The sequence below is a fragment of the Mirounga angustirostris genome, unplaced genomic scaffold, assembly GCF_029215605.1.
Source record: "Mirounga angustirostris isolate CCGP_5_RB_7025 unplaced genomic scaffold, mMirAng1.0.hap1 SCAF_10, whole genome shotgun sequence".
Lineage (NCBI taxonomy): Eukaryota > Metazoa > Chordata > Mammalia > Carnivora > Phocidae > Mirounga > Mirounga angustirostris.
In genome coordinates, this window is record NW_026991718.1 from 125,198,632 (window position 1) to 125,222,987 (window position 24,356).

General features: G+C 45.2%; 1 long non-coding RNA gene across 2 annotated transcripts; it reads left to right on the plus strand.

Annotated features, from left to right (window-relative positions):
- The first annotated feature begins 5,033 nt into the window (after nucleotides 1–5,033).
- LOC123850636 (uncharacterized) lies at nucleotides 5,034–23,492 on the plus strand. Of its 2 annotated transcripts, none has more exons than XR_006792386.3 (4): nucleotides 5,034–5,359; nucleotides 16,953–17,081; nucleotides 21,753–21,869; nucleotides 22,318–23,492. It is a non-coding gene; the product is annotated as an uncharacterized LOC123850636 (long non-coding RNA). The 2 variants fall into 2 exon arrangements; XR_010405375.1 differs by lacking the exon at nucleotides 5,034–5,359 and adding an exon at nucleotides 13,663–13,965.
- The last annotated feature ends 864 nt before the right edge of the window (nucleotides 23,493–24,356 follow it).

A 24,356-nucleotide genomic window follows, 5' to 3' on the forward strand; every position in this document is an offset into this window, starting at 1 on the left:
TGAGAACAATCCGGACTTTCACCTTTTGACCTTCCCAAGACTCCTGCTGAGGAATTTCCAGGACTGAGCCTCCTGGAGCGGCTGCAGAAGGCCAGCTTGTTCTCCCAGTGCCGGCGCCCGCTGCCTGAGCTCGTCCATTTCTGCTTTCATGTATTCATTCAGTGGGTGTTTTTGAGAGCCTACTATGTGCCGGCGCTTTTCTAGGTTCTGGGGATACAGAAAGAAACAGAATAGACAGGATCCCTGCCTCCATGGATGCCCTCCCACCAGAGAATGACGGAAGGAAGGAAGGGAGGAAGGAAGGGAGGAAGGAAAGAAAACTGGAGGAAAATGAAGAAGGGGGATGGGGACCTCACAGAAAAGATGACATTTAAGAAAAAACGTGAGGGAAGAGAGGGAGAGAGGCAGGTATCTGGGGGAAGAATGTTCTAGGAAGTGAGAATGGTAGGAGCAAAGGTCCTGGGGCAGGGGCCAGTATGTATGTTTGAGGACTTGGACTAGGTTCTTCTTCTTCCCTTTTTTTTTTTTTTTTAAGATTTTATTTATTTATTTGACAGAGAGAGAGCACAAGCAGGGGGAGCGGCGGGCAGAGGGAGAATCAGGCTCACTGCTGAGCCGGGAGCCGGACACTGAACTCGATCCCAGGACCTGGGGATCACCACCTGAGCCGAAGGCAGACGCTCAACTGACTGAGCCACCCAGGCGCCCTTGGACTAGGTTCTTGATAATAAAGTGGGATATATTTTTTACTATCCAGGATCCACTTGCTCTGTTATTAATTACACTAAACTGACTCACTTTCAAAAACAAATACTTATTTCAGCCTCATCAGGGTGGGTTGAGGAGAGCATAGGAGGTGGCAAAGAGTGAGATAGTAACTATAAACAAGGCTTTGGGAGAGTTTATTTTAAAAAAGAGTAGAGGGGGATGCCCAGGTGGCTCAGTCAGTAGAGCATGCAACTCTTGATCTCAAGGTCCTGAGTTCAAGTCCCATGTTGTGGGCAGAGTTTACTTACAAACCTAAAAACAGGGAGGGGTCCAAGTGGATAAGAAATACTAAGACTTGTGTGCATGTTGACCTTGGATGGCCCTGGGATTTGGGTCCTGGAACTGCCCGCTTTCTAGAGGACCTTTTTCAGTGCTAAGATTTTATTTTTATTTTTTAATTTCTTAAAAGATTTATTTATTTGAGAGAGAGAGTGAGAGCATGAGCAAGAGGGCCAGAGGGAGAGGGAGAGTCTCAAGCAGATTCCACACTGAGTGTGGAGCCCCATGTGGGACTTGATCTCTTTTTTTTTTTTTTAAATGGATTAGAAGAGTGTAGTAGTTTTTTTTTAAGATTTTTTTTTTTTATTTATTCATTTGACAGAGATAGACACAGCGAGAGAGAGAACACAAGCAGGGGGAGTGGGAGAGGGAGAAGCAGGCCTCCCGTAGAGCGAGGAGCCCGATGCGGGGCTCGATCCCAGGACTCTGAGATCATGACCTGAGCCGAAGGCAGACGCTTAACGACTGAGCCACCCAGGTGCCCCGGGACTTGATCTCTTGATATCACCCTGATATCAAGACCTGAGCCGAAGCCTGCCTGGGTGGCACAGTGGGTTAAGCGGCTGACTCTTGGTTTCAGTTCAGATCATGATCTTGGGGTCATAGGATTGAGCCCCATATCTGGCTCTGCACTCAGTGAGGAGTCTGTTTGAGACTCTCCCTCTCCCTCTGCTCTTGTGCTCTCTGTCTCTCAAAAAAATAAAATCTTTTTTCTATTCATTTGAGAGACAGCACAAGCAGGGGGAGAGGCAGAGGGAGAGGGAGAAGCAGACTCCCCACTGAGCTGGGAGCCCGACATGGGGCTCGATCCCAGGGCCTGGAGATCATGACCTGAGCCGAAGGAAGACACTCAACCATCTGAGTCACCCAGGCGCCCCAAATAAATAAAATCTTAAAAAAAAAAAAAAAAAAGACCTGAGCTGAAACCAAGAGCTGGACACTTGACCTGACTACACCACCCAGGCGCCCCCAGTGCCAAGATTTTAAATAGCATCTTGATGCTGATGACTTCTCCCTTTATATCTCCTCTCCCCTGAGCATGTCCAAATTTGCAGCTATTTACAGGCATCTCTAACTATTATCAATTGTACAAAACAGAATCATTGATTGCCTCTTGCCCCACCAAAATCTGCTCCCTTCCATAAGGCTTTGATAAGCACAAAAGTAGGGAGTGGCTCTTATTTTCTTTTTCCTCTCATTTCCCAACCAGGAGTAGCATCCCTGTGGGCTTTGGCTTCCATCCCCTTCTCTACTACACACCATCTCTTGGTCTCCCTGCCTCCACCCTTGCTCCCACTGTGATCAGTTTTCTACACAGCAATTAGGTGGATCTGAAAAATCCAGTCATGCCAGACCCTTACTTAAAATTCTTCATCAGGGGACTCCTGGGTGGCTCAGTCGTTAAGCGTCTGCCTTCGGCTCAGGTCATGATCCCAGGGTCCTGGGATGGAGCCCTGCATCAGGCTGCCTGCTCAGTGGGAAGCCTGCTTCTCCCTCTCCCACTCCCCCTATTTGTGTTCCCTCTCTCGCTGTCTCTCTCTGTCAAATAAATAAATAAAATCTTAAAAAAAAAATTCTTCATCAGTTTCCCATAACAATCAGAATAAAACCCCAACTCTTTTTCCAGGGCTTTCAAGATCCTCCATGATCTTCCTCTGGCCTCTGATTGCATCTCATACATTCTCTGCCTACTTCGTTATACTCCAACCAGTCTATTTGCACTCCCTTTCCTGTGTTTCTCAAATAGATTCCCTTCCAAAGGCATTTTGCTTGAGAGACTTTCTCCAGCATCTTCACGAGGTCAGCTCCTTCTGATCCTCCATGCTCAGCTTAAAATGTCACCTCCTTGAGAGGCCTGCCCATTCTGAAATGGCCTCCCAGCTGGACACTTTCTTGCAAACATGGCTTCCCTGCTCACCCTGCCCCCCACACCATGATCTATCTCGACTCCTCTAGTCCTCATTAGTCCCTGCCACCTGGATTCCCAGCTTAACCCCAGCCCTGGCCTTCCGGAAACTGGTTCTTCAGCCCTTCCTTGAGTCAGTCAGTTCCTCCATAGCCTACCAATAAATTCCGTATTTGCTCAATTTAGCCAAAGGTGTTTTTCGTCCCTTGCAATGAAAGAACCCTAAGGGTGGGGTGCCTGGCTAGTAGAGAGTTCAGTTGGTAGAGAGAGGGACTTTTGATCTCAGGGTTGTGAGTTCCAGCCCCATGTTGGGTGTAGGGATAACTTAAAAATGTCTCGCTGTGTCTCTCTGTCAAATAAATAAAATCTTAAAAAAGAAATCGAAAGTAAGGAGGGAAGGAAGGAAGGAACCCTAAGGGTTATAGCCTCCATTATCAGGGTACCAAGAGAAATCAAACTATATTTGAGTAATGCCTTAGGTCAATAAAGAAACAATAATGATAATTGGGGGGAGAACAACAATAACATTAAATTAATAACACTTATTGAGGACTGTATTAGTATGTAGGTTCTTTTTTTTAAAGATTTATTTATTTATTTATTTGAAAGAGAGAGAATGAGAAAGAGCACATGAGAGGGGGGAGGGTCAGAGGGAGAAGCAGACTCCCCGCTGAGCAGGGAGCCCGATGCGGGACTCGATCCCGGGACTCCAGGATCATGACCTGAGCCGAAGGCAGTCGCTTAACCAACTGAGCCACCCAGGCGCCCCGGTATGTAGGTTCTATAGCTAGCTGTACAAAGACCAAAAGGGAATAGTTTCATTTCTCACTTAATAGTCCATCTATATAAGGGGCCAAGGGTAGCCCTACCTTGTTGCTCAGTATCCTCAACATGTGGCTTCCACCTTAAGGACCAAGACAGCTGCATGGGCTCCTGGGCTCTCAGGTGGGACTAGAGAGGCGGGGCGCTGTCCCTCCCTTTCAAGGTCCTGATCCGGGAGGGTGCCTGCATTCTCTGCACTCGCATCCCATTGGCCAGAACCTCGTCACGTGGCCACGGTTGGCTGCAAGGAAAGCCAGCAAACCTCATCTTTAATTGGGCAGCCCTGGCTTCCTTCTAGTCACATCTGGCAAAGATAACTATCCTGATTACTAGCAATGTAAGCATACGTTTTACATTTACACAAATAGTCTCGTGTCAGAGGGTTCGTTGGGTTTATTTTTTCACTCAATTTTCAAGATCCATGCATGTCTATATGAACAACTAGTCATGCTTTCTAGCGGCTTCCCGGTACTGTGTGCCTCCGGCATAGTTAACCAATGCGCCCCCCTTGCGATGGGCGCCCATCGCCGTCTCCACCTCCACCTGCAGCCTCCACACGTGTCACTGCCCTAGGCGTCCATGTGCACATCTGTGCACTGAATGAGCAGTTCTTTTAAAAAAAAAATTTTTTTTTTATTTATTCATTTGACAGAGAACAAGCAGGGGGGGCTGCAGGGGGAGCTGCAGGGGAAGAGTGAGAAGAGGCTCCCCATGAGCAGGGAGTCCAATGCGGGGCTCGATCCCAGGACCCCGGGATCATGACCTGACTGAAGGCAGCTGCTTAACCAACTGAGCCACCGAGGCGCCCCTGATTGAGCGGTTCTGCGGACTCCATCCCCAGGAGAGGAGGTGCTCAGTCACAGGGGAAATGAGTGACAAGTACGGCCAGACTGCTCTCCGGCAGAGCTGCTCCCAGTCTTTACTCCCACCAGCTGCAATGGGGGCTTCTATAGTCCCCCAAAGGTATTTTGTTCATCTTTGTTACACCTATAAATGGACATCTGTTGTTTTTGCAAGGCCAGATCCATTCTTCCTTTTTCCAGTCACTGGACGCTAGGTTTCTTTTGGGGAACCATGGCCAATCTCAATGCACGTGACTCAGATGAGCGTGACCTTGCTCTCTCACTTCCTGGTTTGACCATGTGACTGAGCACTGGCCAAATCACTTTCCAGCTCCCAGCCAATCAAGTGAAGGCCCAGGACTGAAGAAGCTAGGCCAAATTAGAGCCAACTCAGCTGAAAGATGACTAAACCATGATGTTGTTGCTTGTGTCCCTGGAACCAGCCATGCCTGAAGTGGATATGCACTGAAGCTTATAATGACATAAGCCAATAAATTCATTTTCTGTTTTTCTAAATAAATTAATTAATTAATTTTAATTTTTTTAAAAGTAGGCTCCGCACCCAGTGTGGGGCTTGAACTTAGGACTCTGAGCTCAAGAGCTGCATGTTCTACCAACTGAGCCAGCCAGGAGCCCCTCATTCTCTTTTGAGACTGATTTGAGTTGGGCTTAGGAAAGCCACAACCAAAAGAATTCACACGTAATAACAGCCCTTGCCCCATCCATCCTGCCACCAAGCATGGTAAGTCACAGAACAAATGTTTGTTGAATGAATGAGTGAGTGCACGTGTGGGAATAAATTAGACATGAGAAGTGGCCACCCAGTGATAAATACTCCTACGAGTTCTCCAGGAGTTCAGATGAAATAGTACTGGGAAGGCTCATAAATAAGAAAATGGGCTTTAAAAATTCCTTTTGCTAAATTCAAATCCTAAGGCTAAGATATATGTAAGCTCCTTCGTTGTAGTTTTTGTTCGTTTTGCTTTGACAATCAGGTAACCCTCATTGAACTAGGAAGGTAACTTAAAACCCCACCATATTCCCCTTAGAGGGTTAGAAATGAGACAAGCAGGTATAAGACTTTCTCTTCTGCAGCTTTCTAGGGATGTTTTCCTTTGTGTTTATTTTTATGAAAAGTGTGGTACTGAGAAATCCAAAGGATGAGCACATTAGTGCCGTCCATTTTTTTTTAGTTTATTTATTTTTTTATTTAAGTAATCTCTACACCCAATGTGGGGCTCAAACTCACGATCCTGAGATCAAGAGTCCCATGCTCATATGACTGAGTCAGCTTGGCACCCCTAGTGCCATCCATTTGACAATGATTTGCCCTAAAAGTAAAATTTGATTTTTTTTTTGCCTTTGGGTTTTTTGTAAAGATTTTATTTTATTTTATTTTTTTTAAAGACTTTATTTCTTTGAGAGAGAGAGACAGCATGAGGAGGTGACGGGCAGGGAGCAGCAGACTCCCTGCTGAGCAGGGCGACCAATGCAGGGCTCGATCCTGGGACTCTGGGATCATGACCTGAGCTGAAGGCAGATCCTTAATCGACTGAGCCACCCAGGAGCCCCTAAGATTTGATTTGATTTGATTTGATTTATTTTGAAGATTTAATTTATTTATTTGCCAGAGAGAGAGACAGAGAGAGAGCACAGGCGGCGGGGAGCAGGAGGAGAGGGAGAAGTTTACTCCCCGCTGAGCAGGGAGCCCAATGCGGGGCTCAATTCCAGGACCCTGGGATCATGACCTGAGCTGAAGGCAGATGCTTAACTGACTGAGCCACCCAGGTGCCCCTGATTTTATTTTTAAGTAATCTCTACACCCAACGTGGGGCTTGAACTTACAACCCCAAAATCAAGAGTCGCATGTTCTACTGACTGAGCCAGCCAGGTGCCCCATGCCTTTGGATTTTTTTATTCATAAGAAACTAATATGTGTAGGGCGCCTGGGTGGCTCAGTTGGTTAAGCTACTGCCTTCGGCTCAGGTCATGATCCTGGAGTCCCGGGATCGAGTCCCGCATCCGGCTCCCTGCTCAGCAGGGAGTCTGCTTTGCCCTCTGACCCTATCCCCTCTCATGTGTTCTCTCTCTCTCTCAAATAAATAAATAAAATCTTAAAAAAAAAAAAAAAGAAAGTAATATGTGTATCTGATTTTTTAATACTTTTTTAAGTAAGCTCTATGCCAACATGGGGCTTGAACTCAGGAGTCACATGCTCTACCAACTGAGCCACTCAGGTGTCCCTGTATTTGATTTTTTTTTTTTAAGATTTTTATGTATTTATTTGACAGAGAGAGACACAGCGAGAGAGGGAACACAAGCAGGGGGAGTGGGAGAGGGAGAAGCAGGCTTCCCACAGGACAGGGAGCCTGATGCGGGGCTCGATCCCAGGACGCCGGGATCATGACCTGAGCCGAAGGCAGCCGCTTAACGACTGAGCCACCCAGGCACCCCTGTATTTGATTTTTTTTTTTTAAAGATTTTATTTACTTATTTGAGAGAGAGCACACAGAGAAAGAGAGGGAGAAGCAGGCTCCGCGCTGAGCAGGGAGCCCAATGCAGGGCTCGATCCCAGGACCCTGAGACCATGACCCAAGCCTAAGGCAAATGCTTAGCCGACTGAGCCACCCAAGTGGCCCCGCTGTATTTAATTTTTTACCAGAGGTCTAGCAGACCAGAGAGGCAGTGTCCTTTTCCCCTCCAACCTGTGCCCCTGTCACCTTCTCTAGGGACAGCCACATAACTAGTTTCTCTTGTCACTTCCTAGAGAGTCCCTAGCATATATAAGCTCTATCAGCCACGGCTCTTTTTTTTTTTTAAGATTTTATTTATTTGACAGAGAGAGAGAGATAGCGAGAGCAGGAATACAAGCAGGGGGAGTGGGAGAGGGAGAAGCAGGCTTCCCACTGAGCAAGGGAGCCCGATGTGGGACTCGATCCCAGGACCCCGGGATCATGACCCAAGCCGAAGGCAGACGCTTAACGACTGAGCCACCCAGGCGCCCCCAGCCACGGCTCTTGATGGCAAGCAACAGAGACCCGTGCTGGCTAACCTCAACTGCAGAGGGGTTTATGGGAAGGATATGCGGGGAAGGGCAGGTGCTTATAGAATCAGTAGGAAGGATAAAGACCATCAGGAAATGAGGGAGGCTAAGCGTGGAAATTCTGCCCAGGTGAATGTTGCTGCCACTCCATCTGTAGCTGCCCCTGCCTGAGTATGCCCAGTTATCATGCGCAGGGTAGGTCCAAATTCTCTGTACATTTCTCTTGGCATCACTGGCTGGAGAACTGAAACTCCTGGACAGAACCATCTGATCGCCCAGGTCATGTGCCTATGCAGCCAAGTGGTGGAGAGAGGTTCTCTTTATTTGTAATTTTGAGAAATCTTGCTCAATTTCTTTCCAAAAGATTGTTTCAGTCTACACTTCTAACAACAGTCCGGAAGAATTTATGTTGCCCCAGAGGTGCCAAAAGAGCATGAAGAATAAAATTTTGAACCAATCGTGGAAGCATCTGTGCGTGCTCTCCAGCACTTGAGAAGAGATTAAAAGCACCTGACTGTTCGCAGTGGGCTGTCTGAGTCCCTACAGAATTCAGGGATCCCTTTATAGTCCTGGATAAGAAGAGAAAAAAGCCACCTGGGTAATACAGGTGTAATTGGCCCCCCACGGCACTTAGGTGGTCCCTTTGAAGATCAGCCTCTGTGATGTGGGGGAGAGGGGGGTGTCTGATTTGTTTTTATCTCTATTTTTAAGTCCTGAATTTCCAATTCATTAAAAAAGAAATCCTGGGGGCACCAACTCTCAAGGAGCCCATTAAGATTTGGCTTTGGGGGATTGGCTTTTGAATTGCCAAGCAAAATGAAATCACAAATATAATTATGTCATTGTACCGTTGGGTCTAAGTAGCATAAGAAATGAATCACTTAGTTCGGGGTGGGGGCGGGGCGGGGGGGGTGCGGCTATCAACAGCAGATAACCCGATGAAGAGTGGCTTACATTTTCTTCCAAAACAAGGAATCTGGAAGTAGGTAGCTGCTGTCGCTGGGTGAATGGTACCAGAGCCAGGTACTCTTGATCATCTTGGCCTTGCCCTCATGGTGCAGCAATCTGGCTGCAGCCGCACCAGGCATCGTGTCAGCATTCAAAGCAGGAAGAGGTAGGGAAAGGGCTGGAGCCAGTTGCATCTGTCCCTTCTATCAGGAAAATGAACATATTCCTGGAAATCCAACAGCATAGTTGGCAACCACAGCAGCAGAAGCACTTTCCAGCTTCCAAAATAGGAGGAAGAAGAGAGTCAAAGGTTGAGAGCAGTTGCGGGGCTCAGCCCATTGGCTAGATCTGCCACAAGAAAAGTCAGAAAATCCACAGTGTTTGGAATATTGAAATCTCTTGTCCTTCCTTTAGTTCTTGCACCTAAATGATGGACACTGAAATAATTTTTCATGTCTATATACATCCACAGGAGACTTAATAGTAATTCACTATGTGAGTTATTAAGGGCTATTAAAATGCAGTATTCATGAACTAAAATTAGCCGACTTATCCACACCGGTGTTCTGCCAAGACCATCTGGCTGCCACTCAATGCTTGATGGCCTTGCCTTTGCATAAATAGCTGAGATTCCTACAATTTAAGGAAAAGACACTTTGTTAGTGGTGTTATCTTGAATTAGTTATGGTTCTCAATAGCTGCTTCTATTTCCTGTGTCCTAAAAGGTATTATACCCTATTGTGGGTTGAACTGTGCCTTCCAAAAAGATAGGTTCAAGTCTTAATCCTCCTCCTTGTAAATGTGACCTTATTTGGAAATAGGGTAATTAAATTAAATGTAATTAAATTAAAGTGAGGTCATACTGGATTAGGGTGGGTCTTAATCCAATGACTAAAATCTTTATACGGAGAGAAAACAGACCTTCGTGCACTGTTTATGAGAATGTAAAATGGTGCAGCCGCTGTGGAAAACAGTTTGGCACTTCCTCAAAAGGTTAAACATAAAATTGCCTCATGACCAATTCCACTCCTAGGGATATACCCGAAAGAAGTGAAGGCTGGTATTCAGACAGATACTTGAACAGACAAATGTTCATGGCACCACTATTCACAAAAGCCAAAAAAGGGAAGAAACAACCCAAATGTCTATCAACTGAACAGCAGCTGTTCTATGCGGATGTTGGAAGGTTACTCAGTCCCGGGAAGGAATGGAGTACTGATACATGCTATGGGGTGCAGGAACCCTGAACACACTCGGAGGGAAAGAAGTCCCATGCCTCCTGTAAGGGTGCCATTCACATGAAGTGCCCTGAATAGGCAAATCCACAGAGACGGAAAGCAGATTAATGATGGTGTGGGCGGGAGGAGGGGCGCGGAAGGAGAGGGGCACACGGGGGGACACTAACAGGTGTGGGGCTTCCTTTTAGGGAGATGGAGATATTTTAGACGTCCGTGATTCACTAGGTGATGGTGGTATAACACTGTGATTGTGCCAAATACCACCGATGGTTACTTTTACATCATGGGAAATTCACCTTAATTTTGAAGGAGGTGGGGGAGAGGGAGGAAGCAAAGGAAAAAGAAGAACCATAAGAATTATTGCCGGTGGCCAGATGAGAAAATCCTTATACGTTTGTATCTTGTTACAGCCCTTAGGTAGTTATCTTTTAACATTTTTTTTTAAAGCTTTATTTATTTATGTAAATAATCTTTACACCCAACGTGGGGCTCAAACTCACAACCCCTGGGATCAAGAGTTGCATGCTCCACTGACTGAGCCAGCTAGGTACCCCAGTATCTTTTAACATTTTAACATTTCTTTTTTCTTTAAAGATTTTATCTATTTATTTGACAGAGAGAGAGAGCACAATCAGGGGGAGTGGCAGGTACAGGGAGAGGGAGAAGCAGGCTCCCCAGTAAGCAGGGAGCTGGGTGTGGGGCTCGATCCCAGGACCCTGAGATCATGACCTGAGCCAAAGGCAGACGCTTAACCAACTGAGCCACCCAGGAGCCCCAACATTTTAACATTTCCATGGAATAGGTTCCATTCTTAGGAACCAACGTAAGGATATACATGAAAGAAGATTTAGGCAGTATTGTTCACAGTGGCAAAAATGGCAAACAAAGGGGGTGCCTGGCTAGCTCAGTCAGTGGAGCATGCAACTCTTGATCTCAGGGTCATGAGTTCGAGCCCCACGTTGGGTGTAGAGCTTACTTAAAAAAAATTAAAAACGGCAAACAAAGTAAATATCCATCCATAGGGAATGGTTGAACACCGCATGGTGTAGCCACGCTACATGCTGGAACATCCCACAGTGCACCATCACTGAAATGCTCTCTGCCAGGTCACCTGGACGGATTCTCATGTGATACTGTTAAATGAGAAAAGCAGGGTGCAGAAAAATGAGGATAACATGATCTTATGTAAATGTGTGTGTGGATATATGCGTGTTTGTATATCTATATGTACCCAAATATATCTGTGGACATGTCTTTGTATAAAATCACATGGAGAAAAAGATGGGAGTATATGAACTAGAGGTGAGGAAGGGAGATGAAAAGGAGAAAAGAAGAGGGAGAAGCCAGCCAGAAAAAGGAAGAGAAAAAACAGAACGATTTCACTTGAAAAGGAAAACCCCTCAATATGTACGATATGGTCCCTCTTATAATTGTATGTAAAGGGATGCCTGGGTGGCTCAGTTGGTTAAGTGACTGCCTTTGGCTCAGGTCATGATCCTGGAGTCCCAGGATTGAGTCCCACATTGAGCTCCCTGCTCAGTGGGGAGCCTGCTTCTCCCTCTGACCCTCCCCTCTCTCATGTGCGCTCTCTCTCTCTCATTCTCTCTCTCTCAAATAAATAAAATCTTAAAAAAAAATTGTATGTAAAATTATGTACATGTACATAATATACATGTACAAAAACTTTAAATCATAAACTTACTTTCAGTTCATTATAATCAATTAAACAGAACCAAGTACAGAATTAGAATTACTATTGCATTGGCTTCCTCATTATCAATTAATCCGTGATGGCTTCTTCGTGCAGAAGGTAAAGCTGCATATTTGCATGAACAGTGTTTCTGGTGTATAATTTCCCACTTATCTGGCATTATAATATGTATGCATTATGATTCAAGTATGAATTATTCAGAATTTCCCCCAAAATATATCCAGAATCTTCCATATTAATGTATGTGACTAAATAATTAATATAAGTAGCTTACAGCATCCCTGCCCCCACGGGAAAGAGCATTCAGTCTTTGCCTGCTGGGCAACTGAGGCCCTCAAAGGAGATTGCCTTTGCCCGTTGGTTTCCTCACTTTTATGATGCGGAGAATGAGCTAGGAGACAGAGGGGGAGCATAGAGCTGCAAACCGTATTTTCACCTGCTGAGCATCCCTTAAGTGGACTATCCCACCTTCATTGTCGTTCCATTTGGTTCCTCTACAGCCACATCTGGGTTTAACTTCTGCTGTGAACATGTGCAGTGGTGGAGGGAGGTGGGGGGTGAGGGGGTGGGGTGGGGTGGGGGGGTGCGGGGCGGGGCGGCAGGTAGTGAATCAGAGGACACTGTTCATCTGGCCACTGTGACTGGTTCAGGGCTGGACACATGACCCAAGCTGGACCCATCAGAGGATTCGCTTCCTTCCTTCCTTCCTTCCTTCCTTCCTTCCTTCCTTCCTTCCTTCCTTCCTTCCTTCCTTCCTTCCTTCCTTCCTCTCTCTTCTCTTCCTTCTTTTTAAAGATTTTTTAATTTTTATTTGAGAGAGAGAGGCAGAGGGAGAAGGAAGGAAGAGAATCCCAAGCAGACTCCCCACTGAGCATGGAGCCTGATGCAGGACTTGATCTCATAACCCTGAGATCATGACCTGAGCCAAAGCCAAGAGTCGGTTGCTTAACCAACCGAGCCACCCAGGTGCCCCCAGATTTTGCTAAACTGTCAAGATGTGCAGCCAAAGTTGTAAATCAGTGAGCCAGGTCAGGTGCTCCTTGGACTTTATTGTGCCTAAGGGTCACCTGGGTCCTACTGCAGAGATTCCCATTGAATAGGTCTGGGCCCAAGGATTTATATTTCAAACAAACTCCTAGATAATGCTACTCCTGCTGGTCCTCGGACCTTTGAGAGCCTCTCATCTAACAGGCTGAGAGGAGGGAGGGGAAGAGCATAGGCTAGCTGATGAATGCAGGGCTTGGCAAGCCAGGCCCTGGAGCAGTTGAAAGGAGTTGGGGGGTGGGGTGGGAGAGCTAAGAAAGGACAAGGACCTCTAATTAGTATTGCTGTGAATTTCTTGTAATGTTCTTAAGAGATGTGCATGGGAAATGCAATTCCTTTTTAATATCTTTTGGCTGTTGAACTGTTTCTCTCTTTTTTTTTAAAGTTTATTTATTTATTTTTTAGTAATCTCTACACCCAACATGGGACTTGAACTCACCACCCCTAGATCAAGATTCACATGCTCCACTGACTGAGCCAGCCAGGTGCCCCTGTTGAACGTGACATCTCCAAGGCTGAATCTACACGGGTCTCTGAGTTTATGAAGGTTACAAGTGTCCCGCTATTCTCCATTGTTGTCACTGATTTTTTGGTCCAATTGAAAGTGAACACAGGTGAAGGGCCATGGAGAGATTTTGCCCCATAGAGTGGGTCACAGACTAGAGAGAATTAGCTTCTGTGGAAATGAGAGGTTGAGGGGTCTTGTGGAACTAGAGAAAATGGTTTACCTTAGAGACCATATTAATTGATCTAGCACCCCCAGCAAGTGTTGTTTTGTGTTGTCTGTGGTACATTAATGCTTCATCTGAGTTCTCTCCAGATTAAGGGTTGGATTCTGGGTTTTTTTGTTTATTTCTTTGTTTCCTTTATTATTTCTTTCTTTAAACATCTCCTCAACATTTACCATGTGTCAAGCCTTGTTTAAGGCTCTGAGGATACAAATACAAATCAAACCAAACCGAACGTAGCAAAGACAGCTGCTTGACCACTAATATCTTCTTTTCTCCTTCTTTCTTTAATAAAAGAACTCATGAGTTTTGGCTGGCACAGGATTGTCCAGTTGATGACTACATTTCTGACCTTTTTCTTTTTTTTTTTTTGGATCTAAGTGTTCATGTAACCAAGTTCTGAGATGTTTATGAGAGTTTATGTGAGATATGAGCAGAAATGATGCAAGCTCATTTCAGATCATGCCATTAAGTGAAATGGATATGTTCCCTCTTTGCCCTTTCTCCTGCCCTTTACCACTGGCTGGGATACAGATGTGATGGCAGAAGCTAGTGCAGCTACCTTGGACATGGAGATTGAAATTGTGTGTTGAGTTTGTCAATGCTATTACCTTAGAACCACCTAAGTCTGGATTGGTAAGTGCGAGAAAAATAAACTTGATTTTGTTTGAGCCAATAACTTAAGGTCTCTTTGTTATAGCAGCTGGGATATTGTACCCAAACTAATAAGTCTCTGACCCCTACCTCTAGTGGAGGCAGTTAAAAAAAAAATGTGTGTGTGGGGGGCGGCAGAATTGCTCAAACAGAGATAATCCCTTAGTGTTGTGGGGTTATAATTAGGTCATGCCCAGCATAGGCTGGGATGCTGATTGATGGAAGGAGGTTATTGAAGAGGATCTCTGAAAAAGATCCCCACAGATGGAAATTGGAGTAGTGTTGGACACTTGATTCGAGTAGGATTCTTTGGCTATAAGTAACAACATCAAAATCCAACAAAGACTTTTTATTCATGGATAATTCAATGGAGTCATCCATTTATTCAACAAACATTTACCTATTACCTACTATGTTCCTGGCTCTGTTCTAGGTGCTGGTGATAGGGCAGTGATTAAAATAGTTAAAAACCCCAAATTAAGGCAAAACTCTGCCTAATGGATCTTACAATCTAGTGGGGGGAGAGATTTATTATCTCACAAAACAAGAAATCCAGAGATAGGTGGTCTTGTGCTGGTGGATACAGACAGAGGTTCAACACTATCTTCAAGAACGCATATTCTTTCCATCTCTTCATTCTGCTGTCCTCAGTGTGCAGACTTTGCCTCAGCCTTGTAACCTCATAGCTGCAAGATGGCTGCCACAGCTCTAGGCATCACATTGCGTGCACATTAACCTAGTAAAAGGACAGGGACTGTTTCCTCCTATCAGCTCTTCTTTTTTTCCCTAGAAGGAACACTTTTGCAGAAGTCCTCAGCAGATTTTAAGTTCCATTTTCTAGAATTGTACCATATTCCTGATAAAATCACTGGTAAAGGGTAGGAGACGACCATGACTGGCTTATGTTTGTGGTTTTCAAACTCTTAAATATTATAATGACCCCAAAGAGCTTTGGTTTTTGTGGTTATATTGACTGATGTTTGCTGTTTTAAAAGGTAAAACTGAAAAATTAAAATATATGCATTCATTAATTCACTTAAAATTACCCTTTACATGTTAACTTAAATAATAATTTTTTTTTAAGATTTTATTTATTCATTTGAGACACAGAGATACAGAGAGAGAGAGAGAGAGCATGAGCAGTGGGAGAGGGAGAAGCAGGCTCCCTGCTGAGCCAGGAGCCCCATGTGGGGCTCGATCCCAGGACCCTGGGATCATGACCCGAGCTGAAGGCAGATGCTTAACCATCTGAGCCACCCAGGCGCCCCTTAAATAATAATTATTTTAGTGAAAAATGGCATTTCCCCCCAAACAATAATTAGTGGAAAAGTGACATTGTTTTACATTTTTCTTTATCTCTTTAATGTCTGACGTAATAGAAGAAGCTGGATTCTACTTTCTCCTTCTGCATTTAATCCATTGTGATATGTTGTTTTGCTTGAAATATGTAAAGAAATTCTGGCCTCACACAGATACGTTGTTGCAAAAAGGAGGGCCTCATGGACCTCCTGAAAGGGTCTCAGAGACTCTCAGGGGTTCTTGGACCACACTTTGAAAACCACTGGCATGGATCAATCAAAACTCACTCCTAGGCTATGAAGAGGCTTACCACCATCCCTGATTCCACTCAGCTCCACCTCCCCATAAACACATGGCTGCTTCCATTCCTGAACAAAACCAAAGTTCTCTTAGCAAACAGAAAGGAGGGGAGGGGTGCCTGGGTGGCTCAGTTGGTTAAGCGTCTACCTTCGGCTCAGGTCATGATCCCGGGGTCCTGAAATGGAGCCCTGCATTGGGCTCCCTGCTCCGCGGGGAGTCTGCTTCTCCCCCCCCCCCCAGCTTGTGCTGTCTCTCTCTCTCTCTCTTCTCTCAAATGAATAAATAATATCTTTAAAAACTTTTTTATTTTTTTTAAAATTATTTATTTATTTGTTTAAAGATGTTATTTATTTATTTGACAGAGAGAGACACAGCGAGAGAGGGAACACAAGCAGGGGGAGGGGGAGAGGGAGAAGCAGGCCTCCCGCGGAGCAGGGAGCCCGATGTGGGGCTCGATCCCAGGACCCTGGGATCACGACCTGAGCCGAAGGCAGCCGCTTAACCATCTGAGCCACCCAGGCGCCCCTCCAGTGGTGGTTTTCAAACTCACTGCATCTCATAGGGAGAAATACCTTTAATGTATACTACATACATGCATACAGCAGAGAGAAAAGTTTTATAAAATACTTAGCCTTGAGCGCCTGGGTGGCTCAGTTGGTTGGGCGGCTGCCTTCGGCGCAGGTCATGATCCTGGAGTCCCTGGATCGAGTCCCGCATCGGGCTCCCTGCTCAGCAGAGTCTGCTTCTCCCTCTGACCCTCCCCCATCTCATGTGCTCTCTCTCATTCTCTCTCTCTCAAAAAAAAAAAAACAACTTTTTTTTTTAAAGATTTTTATTTATTTATTTGACAGAGAGAGACACAGCGAGAGAGGGAACACAAGCAGGGGGAATGGGAGAGGGAGAAGCAGGCTTCCCGTGGAGCAGGGAGCCCGATGCGGGGCTCGATCCCAGAACTCTGGGATCATGACCTGAGCCGAAGGCAGACGCTTAACGACTGAGCCACCCAGGCGCCCCCCCCAAAAAAAAAATCTTAAAAAAAAAATACTTAGCCTTACAACATGCAATGCCCTCTGATATTTTCTATTCCTTTTATTCCATTCTCTTTCATTAAAAAAAAAAACAAAAAAAACTTCTGGCCATAACCCATTACATTCATTTCATGACTCACTAGTGGGTCATAATCCTCAGTCTGAAAAATACTGCTTTCTAGGGACTTGTTGATTGATTGGACAGAGGGGCTGGACTGTGGTATCCAAGATGAATGGAATTAAATAAGAATTGCCTTGAAAGTTGACCAGGGAAATTCCCTGAGATGCCCATGTTGACTTTGCCTTTTTCCCTATTGCTTGTATTAATTCCTTTATGTTTAGCAGGGGGAAGTAGGTTCAACTCGAACAGCCTTAAGTTAAAAAAAGAAGAAGAATTCATTGACTCACAGAATAGGAAAGCCCAGGAGTTTTCGTCAGCTTCAAGCGCAGCTGGGACCAGGTGCTCAAATGGTGAGTATCTGTCAGTCCCCACCTACCAACTCTGATGCCCTCCATATTGGCATCAATCTCAGGCAGCAGTGGCTCCCTTCAGCTTGCCAACTATAGAAATGACAAAGGAAAGGGGCACCTGGGTGGCTCAGTCGGCTGGGCATCTGACTCTTGGCTTTGGCTCAGGTCACCATCTCAGGGTTGTGGGATGGAGCCCTGTGTCAGGCTCCTTGATCAGCATGGAGCCTGCTTGGGATTCTCTCTCTCCCTCTGCCCTCCCCCCAACACTCGCTCTTTCTCAAAAAACAAAACAAACAAACAAACAAAAAACAACAGAGGAAAGAAAACTACATCTTCCTGGTGGTTCTACAAAAATGTCCTCGTGCTGGTGCTCACTGGCCAAGCCTGGGTTGTGTGTTTACCTTGGGAAAGGGATGTTGAGGTCAGCTTCATCTGAACCACATGGGATGAGGGTGGGCAGACTGTGGCTCCCCAGTGGAGAACTAAGAACCTGTTGCTTGAGGAAGAGGAGAGTATTTAGAGCAGGCAAAACCAGCAGATGTTTACTACTCCAAGCACCATGAGGAAAAAGGAAAATGTTGAGTCTTGAACACTATTATATTCCTGCTGATTGGCACAGACTAGGCTCAGAAAATACTTGTTGTACGAAAAGGCCTATTTTGTTTGTGTGAGAGAGTACCCTGGGCCAATTTGCATGTTTCAAAAGGTAAAAGAAGTAAGGATAGACAGTTCAATGGAAGAGAATAGAGAGGCCAGTTTAGACTAACACATCTATGGCCAAGTGATTTTTAATCAAAGCATTAAGGTAATTCAGTGAGGGAAAAAAGTCTTGTTTTTCAACCAATGTTGTTGGAACAATTGGATATTCATACTGAAAAAGATGAACTCAACTCCCACTTCACACTATACATGAAAAATATTCAAGAGAGATCATAGACCTAAATATAAAAGCTAAAATTAGAAACTACTAGAAGAAAATACAGGACCCTGTTGGGATGGACAGAGATCTTTTATTTATTTATTTATTTTTAAAGATTTATTTATTTATTTGAGAGAGTGAGAATGAGAGAGAGTACATGAGAGGGGGGAGGGTCAGAGGGAGAAGCAGGCTCCTCGCTGAGCAGGGAGCCCGATGCGGGACTCGATCCCGGGACTCCAGGATCATGACCTGAGCTGAAGGCAGTTGCTTAACCAACTGAGCCACCCGGGCGCCCTGGACAGAGATCTTTTAGACAGGACACCATAAGCACTAACCACAAAAGAAAGCATTTATTTATTTATTTTATTATTGAGAGAGAGAGACCGAGAGCGAGTGGGGGAGGGGCAGAGGGAGAGAGAATCATCAAGCATGATGCCAAGCTTGATCTCAGGACCCTGAGATCATGACCTGAGCCAAAACCAAGAGCTGGATGCTTAACCCGCTGAGCCACCCAGGCACTCCATATATTCCTTTACGAATTCTTTTTTTTTCATTGTAGCCCCAAACTGGAAACAACCCAAATGCCCATTAGTTGGTGAATGAATTAACAAATTCTGATGTATTAATATAGGGACTTCATCTTGTCGCTTCCATCTCCCTGGGACCTAGAACTGTTGCCTGGCACATAGTAGGCAGTGTAATAAGATTATGTTGTGATGGTTGTTGATTCGAAACTTCGAATACACAGCATATATAATAATAAAATTATGTGAATATTTCCCACTACAGAACAGCTGTCACAGAAAGGGAAGTAGAGCTTCTTCTATGGTTCCATCTTCTACCAAGTGGCCCTGATCCCAGGGCTGCAGTTAGATTTCCCACTGTCCCCGAGTGTGGTGGCACTTTTCTACCAACGGCGTGCTGGAGCTGGCCTGTCCCAGCACACAGGAAGCGATTGTGCACCTCTCTTTCCTTCTCCATGCTCGGTGGCCTCATGCTGGCAGCTTGAAATTGGCCACGGAAGGAGTATTTACATCCCCCCCAACTGGAACAGACAACAAATCAGGGCTTCTTTCCAAGAGCCAGTTGACCCTTTACCAGCACTCCACTGCCAACCGCTGTCCCTAATCCCTGGCTGCCTCTTGGTCTTCTGCTGGCTTCTCGGATTTTCCATAACGAGTGTAATCAATTCCCCACACCAAATTCCCAGAGCGAGTATTTAAAATCCTCATTGATAGAAGAGATGCATTTCTTTACCTTCTGCTTTTAGAACATCTAGGTCCTTAGTAATATAATTTGGGTGGAAAAAAACGGACTTTCTTCTTTATGTTATTTTTCATAGAGCCTGTTGACTTCATGTTCTAATTTCTTGCTCTTCTGTCTCCCTGGGCCTGCTGCCCATATGTCATGCATTCTTAGCTTAATTCTACCGTCTCTTGCATACCATGCCTTTTTGCTTGTTTTGGTTTCCATTTTCATTTTTCTGGCATACATCTTGAATTCATTTTTGTTAGAAGGGTTAGGCGTGTTTGATATGGAAATGGAGGTCTAAAGCACTTAAAAAATTTTTCTTCACGCACTTTTTTGCTGAAAAATTTCAGCTCCATATTCTGAAGGATTTCCTTGCTCCGATATTTCCACATACTAATTTGGTCTTTGGCCACGTTTCTTCTATTTTTCAGCATATTCACGGGCATAACATTTTTTTCAGTAACCATATTTCTAATCTCTAGAAACCTTTTCCTATTGTCTGATCGTTTCTCTTTCATTACAGCCTGTTCTTGTTCTGAGGTGCCTTCTTTCTTTCTTTCTTTTTTTAATTTTGAAGATTTATTTATTTATTTGGGGTGTGGGGGGAGAGAGAGAGCACATGCAAACAGGGGGAGGGGCAGAGAAAATCCCAAGCAGACTCCTCGGTCAGAGCATAGCCCGGCATGGGACTCAATCTCACGACCCTGAGATCACGACCAGAGCGGAACCAAGAGTCAGACACTTAACCGACTGAGCCAGCCAGGGGCACCTGAGGTGCCTTCTTCCAATAAAGTTTGAGGGGTTCTGGCTGGCTCAGTCAGTAGAGCATGTGACTCTTGATCTCAGGGTTGTGAGTTCAAGCCCCACACTGGGCATGGAGCTTACTTTGAAAAATAAATAAATCAGGGCACCTGGGTGGCCAGTTGGTTAAGTGCCTGACTCTTGGTTTCAGCTCAGGTTGTGATCTCAGGGTCTTGAGATCAAGCCCCTCGTAGGGCTCCGCACTCAGCAGGGAATCTTCTTCAGATTCTCTCTCCCTCTCCCTCTGTCCTTCCTGCTCCTGTGCTCTCTCTCTTTCAAATAAATAAATAAATAAATAAATAAAATCTAAAAATAAATAAATAAATAAAGTTAGAGATAACCGTGCTTGTATCTATAGACAAAAATGTGGCAAGAAAAAAATTTTTTAGCACAAACAACGTTGAAACAATAATCAAAATAATAACCAGCTTTCAGGCCTGTTGTGTTGGTGAGGCTGCAGGAAAAAGACACTGGCATACATCCCCCCAGTGACCTTTGTGGGGCAACTTGCCCATATGTAGCAACAGCAGTCTGGGGGCACGTGGCTGGCTCAGTCGGTGGAGCATGCCCCTCTTGGTCTCGGGGTTGTAAGTTCAAGCCCAACGTTGGGTGGAGAGATGACTTAAAAAAAAAAAAGTTCTCTGGCATTTTCCCCTTTGATCCAGCAATTCTGCTTTCAGATCTTTGTGTCACAGATACACCTGTGCACATACAAGAGAAAGTGAGTACAAAGATTTTCAGTGCCGTATTATTGGTCATTGCCAGAGCAGAAACAACTGGAGTTTCCCTCTATAGGGGGTGACGCAGCAGCCCATGGAATCGTGTGCAGTGATAAAGAAGGAAGAGGAAGTTCTCTTTGTACTGCTGTGGAATGATCTCCAGGGTATTACCGCTAAATGAAAAAAATAAAAAATGCAGAAAAAGCTTATACAGAATGCCACCTCTTGTGTAAGGGAGCTAAGCATGTATATTTCCTTAAAGAAATACAGGAAGGATTCACAAGACTAAGAAACGTGTTTGCCAGTGGTGTAGGGGAGAGGGAGGAAGTGGGTGCACAGGGATGGGTGGACGTCAGTTTTTTCAATGGATTACTTTTTATATCCCTTTGCTTTTTTTTTTTTAAGATTTTATTTTTAAGTAAGCTCTACATACAACGTGGGGTTTGAACCCAGAACCCCGAGATCAAGAGTCACATGCTCTACCAACTGAGCCAGCCAGGTACCTCTCACTTTGCTTTTTGAACCTTGTGGATGTTTTTTATTAAAAAATTCAATAGAGGGGCACCTGGGTGACTCAGTCAGTTAAGCGACTGCCTTCTTCTTTTTTAAAAAATTTTATTTATTTATTTGACGGAGAGAGCACAAGTAGGCAGAGTGGTAGACAGAGGGAGAGGGAGAAGCAAGCTCCCCGCTGAGCAGAGAGCACGATGCGGGGCTCAATCCCAGGACCCTGGGATCATGACCTGAGCTGAAGGCAGACACCTAACCAACTGAGCCACCCAACAGGCACCCCAAGCGACTGCCTTCTGCTCAGGTCATGATCCCGGGGCCCTAGGATGGAGCCCTGTGTCAGGCTCTCTGCTCAGCCCCTTCCCCTGGCTTGTGCTCTCTCTTTCTCTCAAATAAATAAATAAAATCTTTAAAAAAATTAAATAGAAAAAATTTAAAGCCAAAATATATTGATCATTTATTATGTGCCAGGTTCTAGGGTGAAGGCTTTTTATACATCATCTCATCTAAACCTCAGGCCAAGAAGCAGGAGTAAAAACCCCATTTATGGAGGGAGAGACTGATGCTCAGAGAAGTTAAGTTACACAGGTAAATTGTGACTCTGTGATTTGGACGGGGGTATGTCTGACTTGAGATCTTTGCTCTCAACCCTAGTCGGACCACGGCGGTTAATGTTTAACAACATCCACATTTCACCTCCCTTTTGCATATTTTATTTTCCTCTTCCTGTGTTCCCACCCAGTCCCTGCCCAAATGAATACATAATCCTGTGTAACTGTCATTGTAGGGAAGTTTCAATTTTCTACTTTATAGATAATATTTTCAACCTTAGCCAAGACAGCAAAGGAGAGGGATGGACTCTGTCTCAAAAGTTTGCCACTTGGACAGGAAAGAGAGCTGCCCTCATGGTGACTCATTAAGACAAGATGCCTCCAAGGCAGGGGAAAAAAATGTGACTAATCTTGCTTCAACATCAATATGAATTGAATTGATCTTTTTTAAACTTTTTAAAAAAGATTTTACGTATTTATTTTAGAGAGAGAGTGAACGGGGAGACAAGCAGAGGGAGAAGGAGAGAGACAATCACAAGTAGAGTCCACGCCAGAGTGTGGAGCCCCACGCAAGGCTCGACCCCACGACCCCACGATCCCAAGACCACGACCGGAGCCAAAACCAAGAGCCAGATGCCCAACCAACTGAGCTACCCAGGAGCCCCTTGATTTGATATTTTTAGAAACTTGTGACCCAATTCATTGTTCCCTCTTTAGAAATTGTAACAGGCGTGCATTGGTTTCCCGTGGATGGGGTGACAAATATCCATCACAAACTTGGTGGCTTAAAATGACAGAAATTTATGCCCTCAGCCATCTGGAGGCTAGAAGTCCACAATTAAGGTGTCTGCAGGGGTGGCTCCTTTTGGAGGCTCTGAGGGAGCATTTACCCCATGCCTGTCTCTTAGCTTCTGGTGGTTGTCAGCAACGGATTGTCACCAAGGAGGGTGTCCCTTGGCTTTGTGACCACATGGCTCTGATCCCCTGCCTCTGTCTTCACGCTCCTTCTCTGTGTCTGTCCTCTAATAAACATACCCACCACTGGACTTGGGCCCTCTCTAATCCAGTATGACCTCATCTTTTTTTTTTTTTTTGAAGATTTTATTTATTTATTTGACAGAGACAGACACAGCGAGAGAGGGAACACAAGCAGGGGGAGTGGGAGAGGGAGAAGCAGGCTTCCCGCAGAGCAGGGAGCCCGATGCGGGGCTCGATCCCAAGACCCTGGGATCATGACCTGAGCCGAAGGCAGACGCTCAACGACTGAGCCACCCAGGCGCCCCAGTATGACCTCATCTTAATGATACGCTACCCAAAAATATGGCACTTGGGGTACATTGAATGTTTTAAGCTGAAGGAATCTGAGAAACACAGGGGCAGGAAGGACTTTTTGAAGCAGGTCATACATAGACCCTCCGGTGAAAGGTGCCCTCCCAGTGCTGGGAGGAACGGGGCACTCTTATCTCGGAAGACCGAGGGAAGCCGGGAGAATCTGAAGGAACAGGCCGCGCTAAGTTTCCCCGTTTGCTACTCTTAGCTCACATCCCTTTTTGTCCTATCACATTTTCCCACAACTCTCCCCTCTTCATCAAATCTAGTATAAAAATACTCAAGTGTAACTGTTTCTTTGGGTCTTTATTTGCTTGTAAAAAACTGCTGTGTCCTGTAAAAATTCTATTAAATCTATGTTTTCCTCTTGGTTAATCTGTCTTTTGTTTTGTGGGGGCTCCAGCTGAAAACTTCGGGGGGTAGAAGGAAACGATACTGGTTCTCCCCTATATTAACTCGATTATATCCGCAAAGGCTCTATTTCCAAATAAGGTCACACTCTGAGGTCCTGGGTGGATATTAACTTTGGGAGACACTATTCAACCCAGTCAGGGTGTGAGTATTTTTTTTTAAGATGCTATTTATTTATTTTTAAAGATTTTATTTATTTATTTGAGAGAGAGAAAGTGCACAAGCAGGGGGAGTGTCAGGTAGAGGCAGAGGGAGAAGCAGGCTTCCCACTGAGCAGGGAGCCCGATGTGGGACTCGATCTCAGGACCCTGGGATCATGACCTGAGCTGAAGGCAGATGCTTAACTGACTAAACCACCCAAGATTTTATTTTTAAGTAATCTCTCTACCTAACACAGGGCTTGAACTTACGACCCCAGAGATCAAGAGTCACATGCTCTACCGACTGAGCCAGCCAGGCACCCTGGGTACTTTTTTTTTTTTTAAGATTTTATTTATTTATTTGACAGAGAGAGACACAGCAAGAGAGGGAACACAAGCAGGGGGGAGTAGGAAAAGGGAGAAGCAGGCTTCCCGCGGAGCAGGGAGCCCGACTTGGGGCTCGATCCCAGGACCCTGATCATGACCTGAGCCGAGGGCAGATGCTTAACCGACTGAGCCACCCAGGTGCCCCGGCACCCTGGGTATTAATTCTCATTCCATTTTCCTAAAATTCTAGCCTCCGCTCCATGGTCTGTGTGTATGTGTGTGTGGAAGGGCAGAGCTGAGAGGTTATGTTAGTGAAC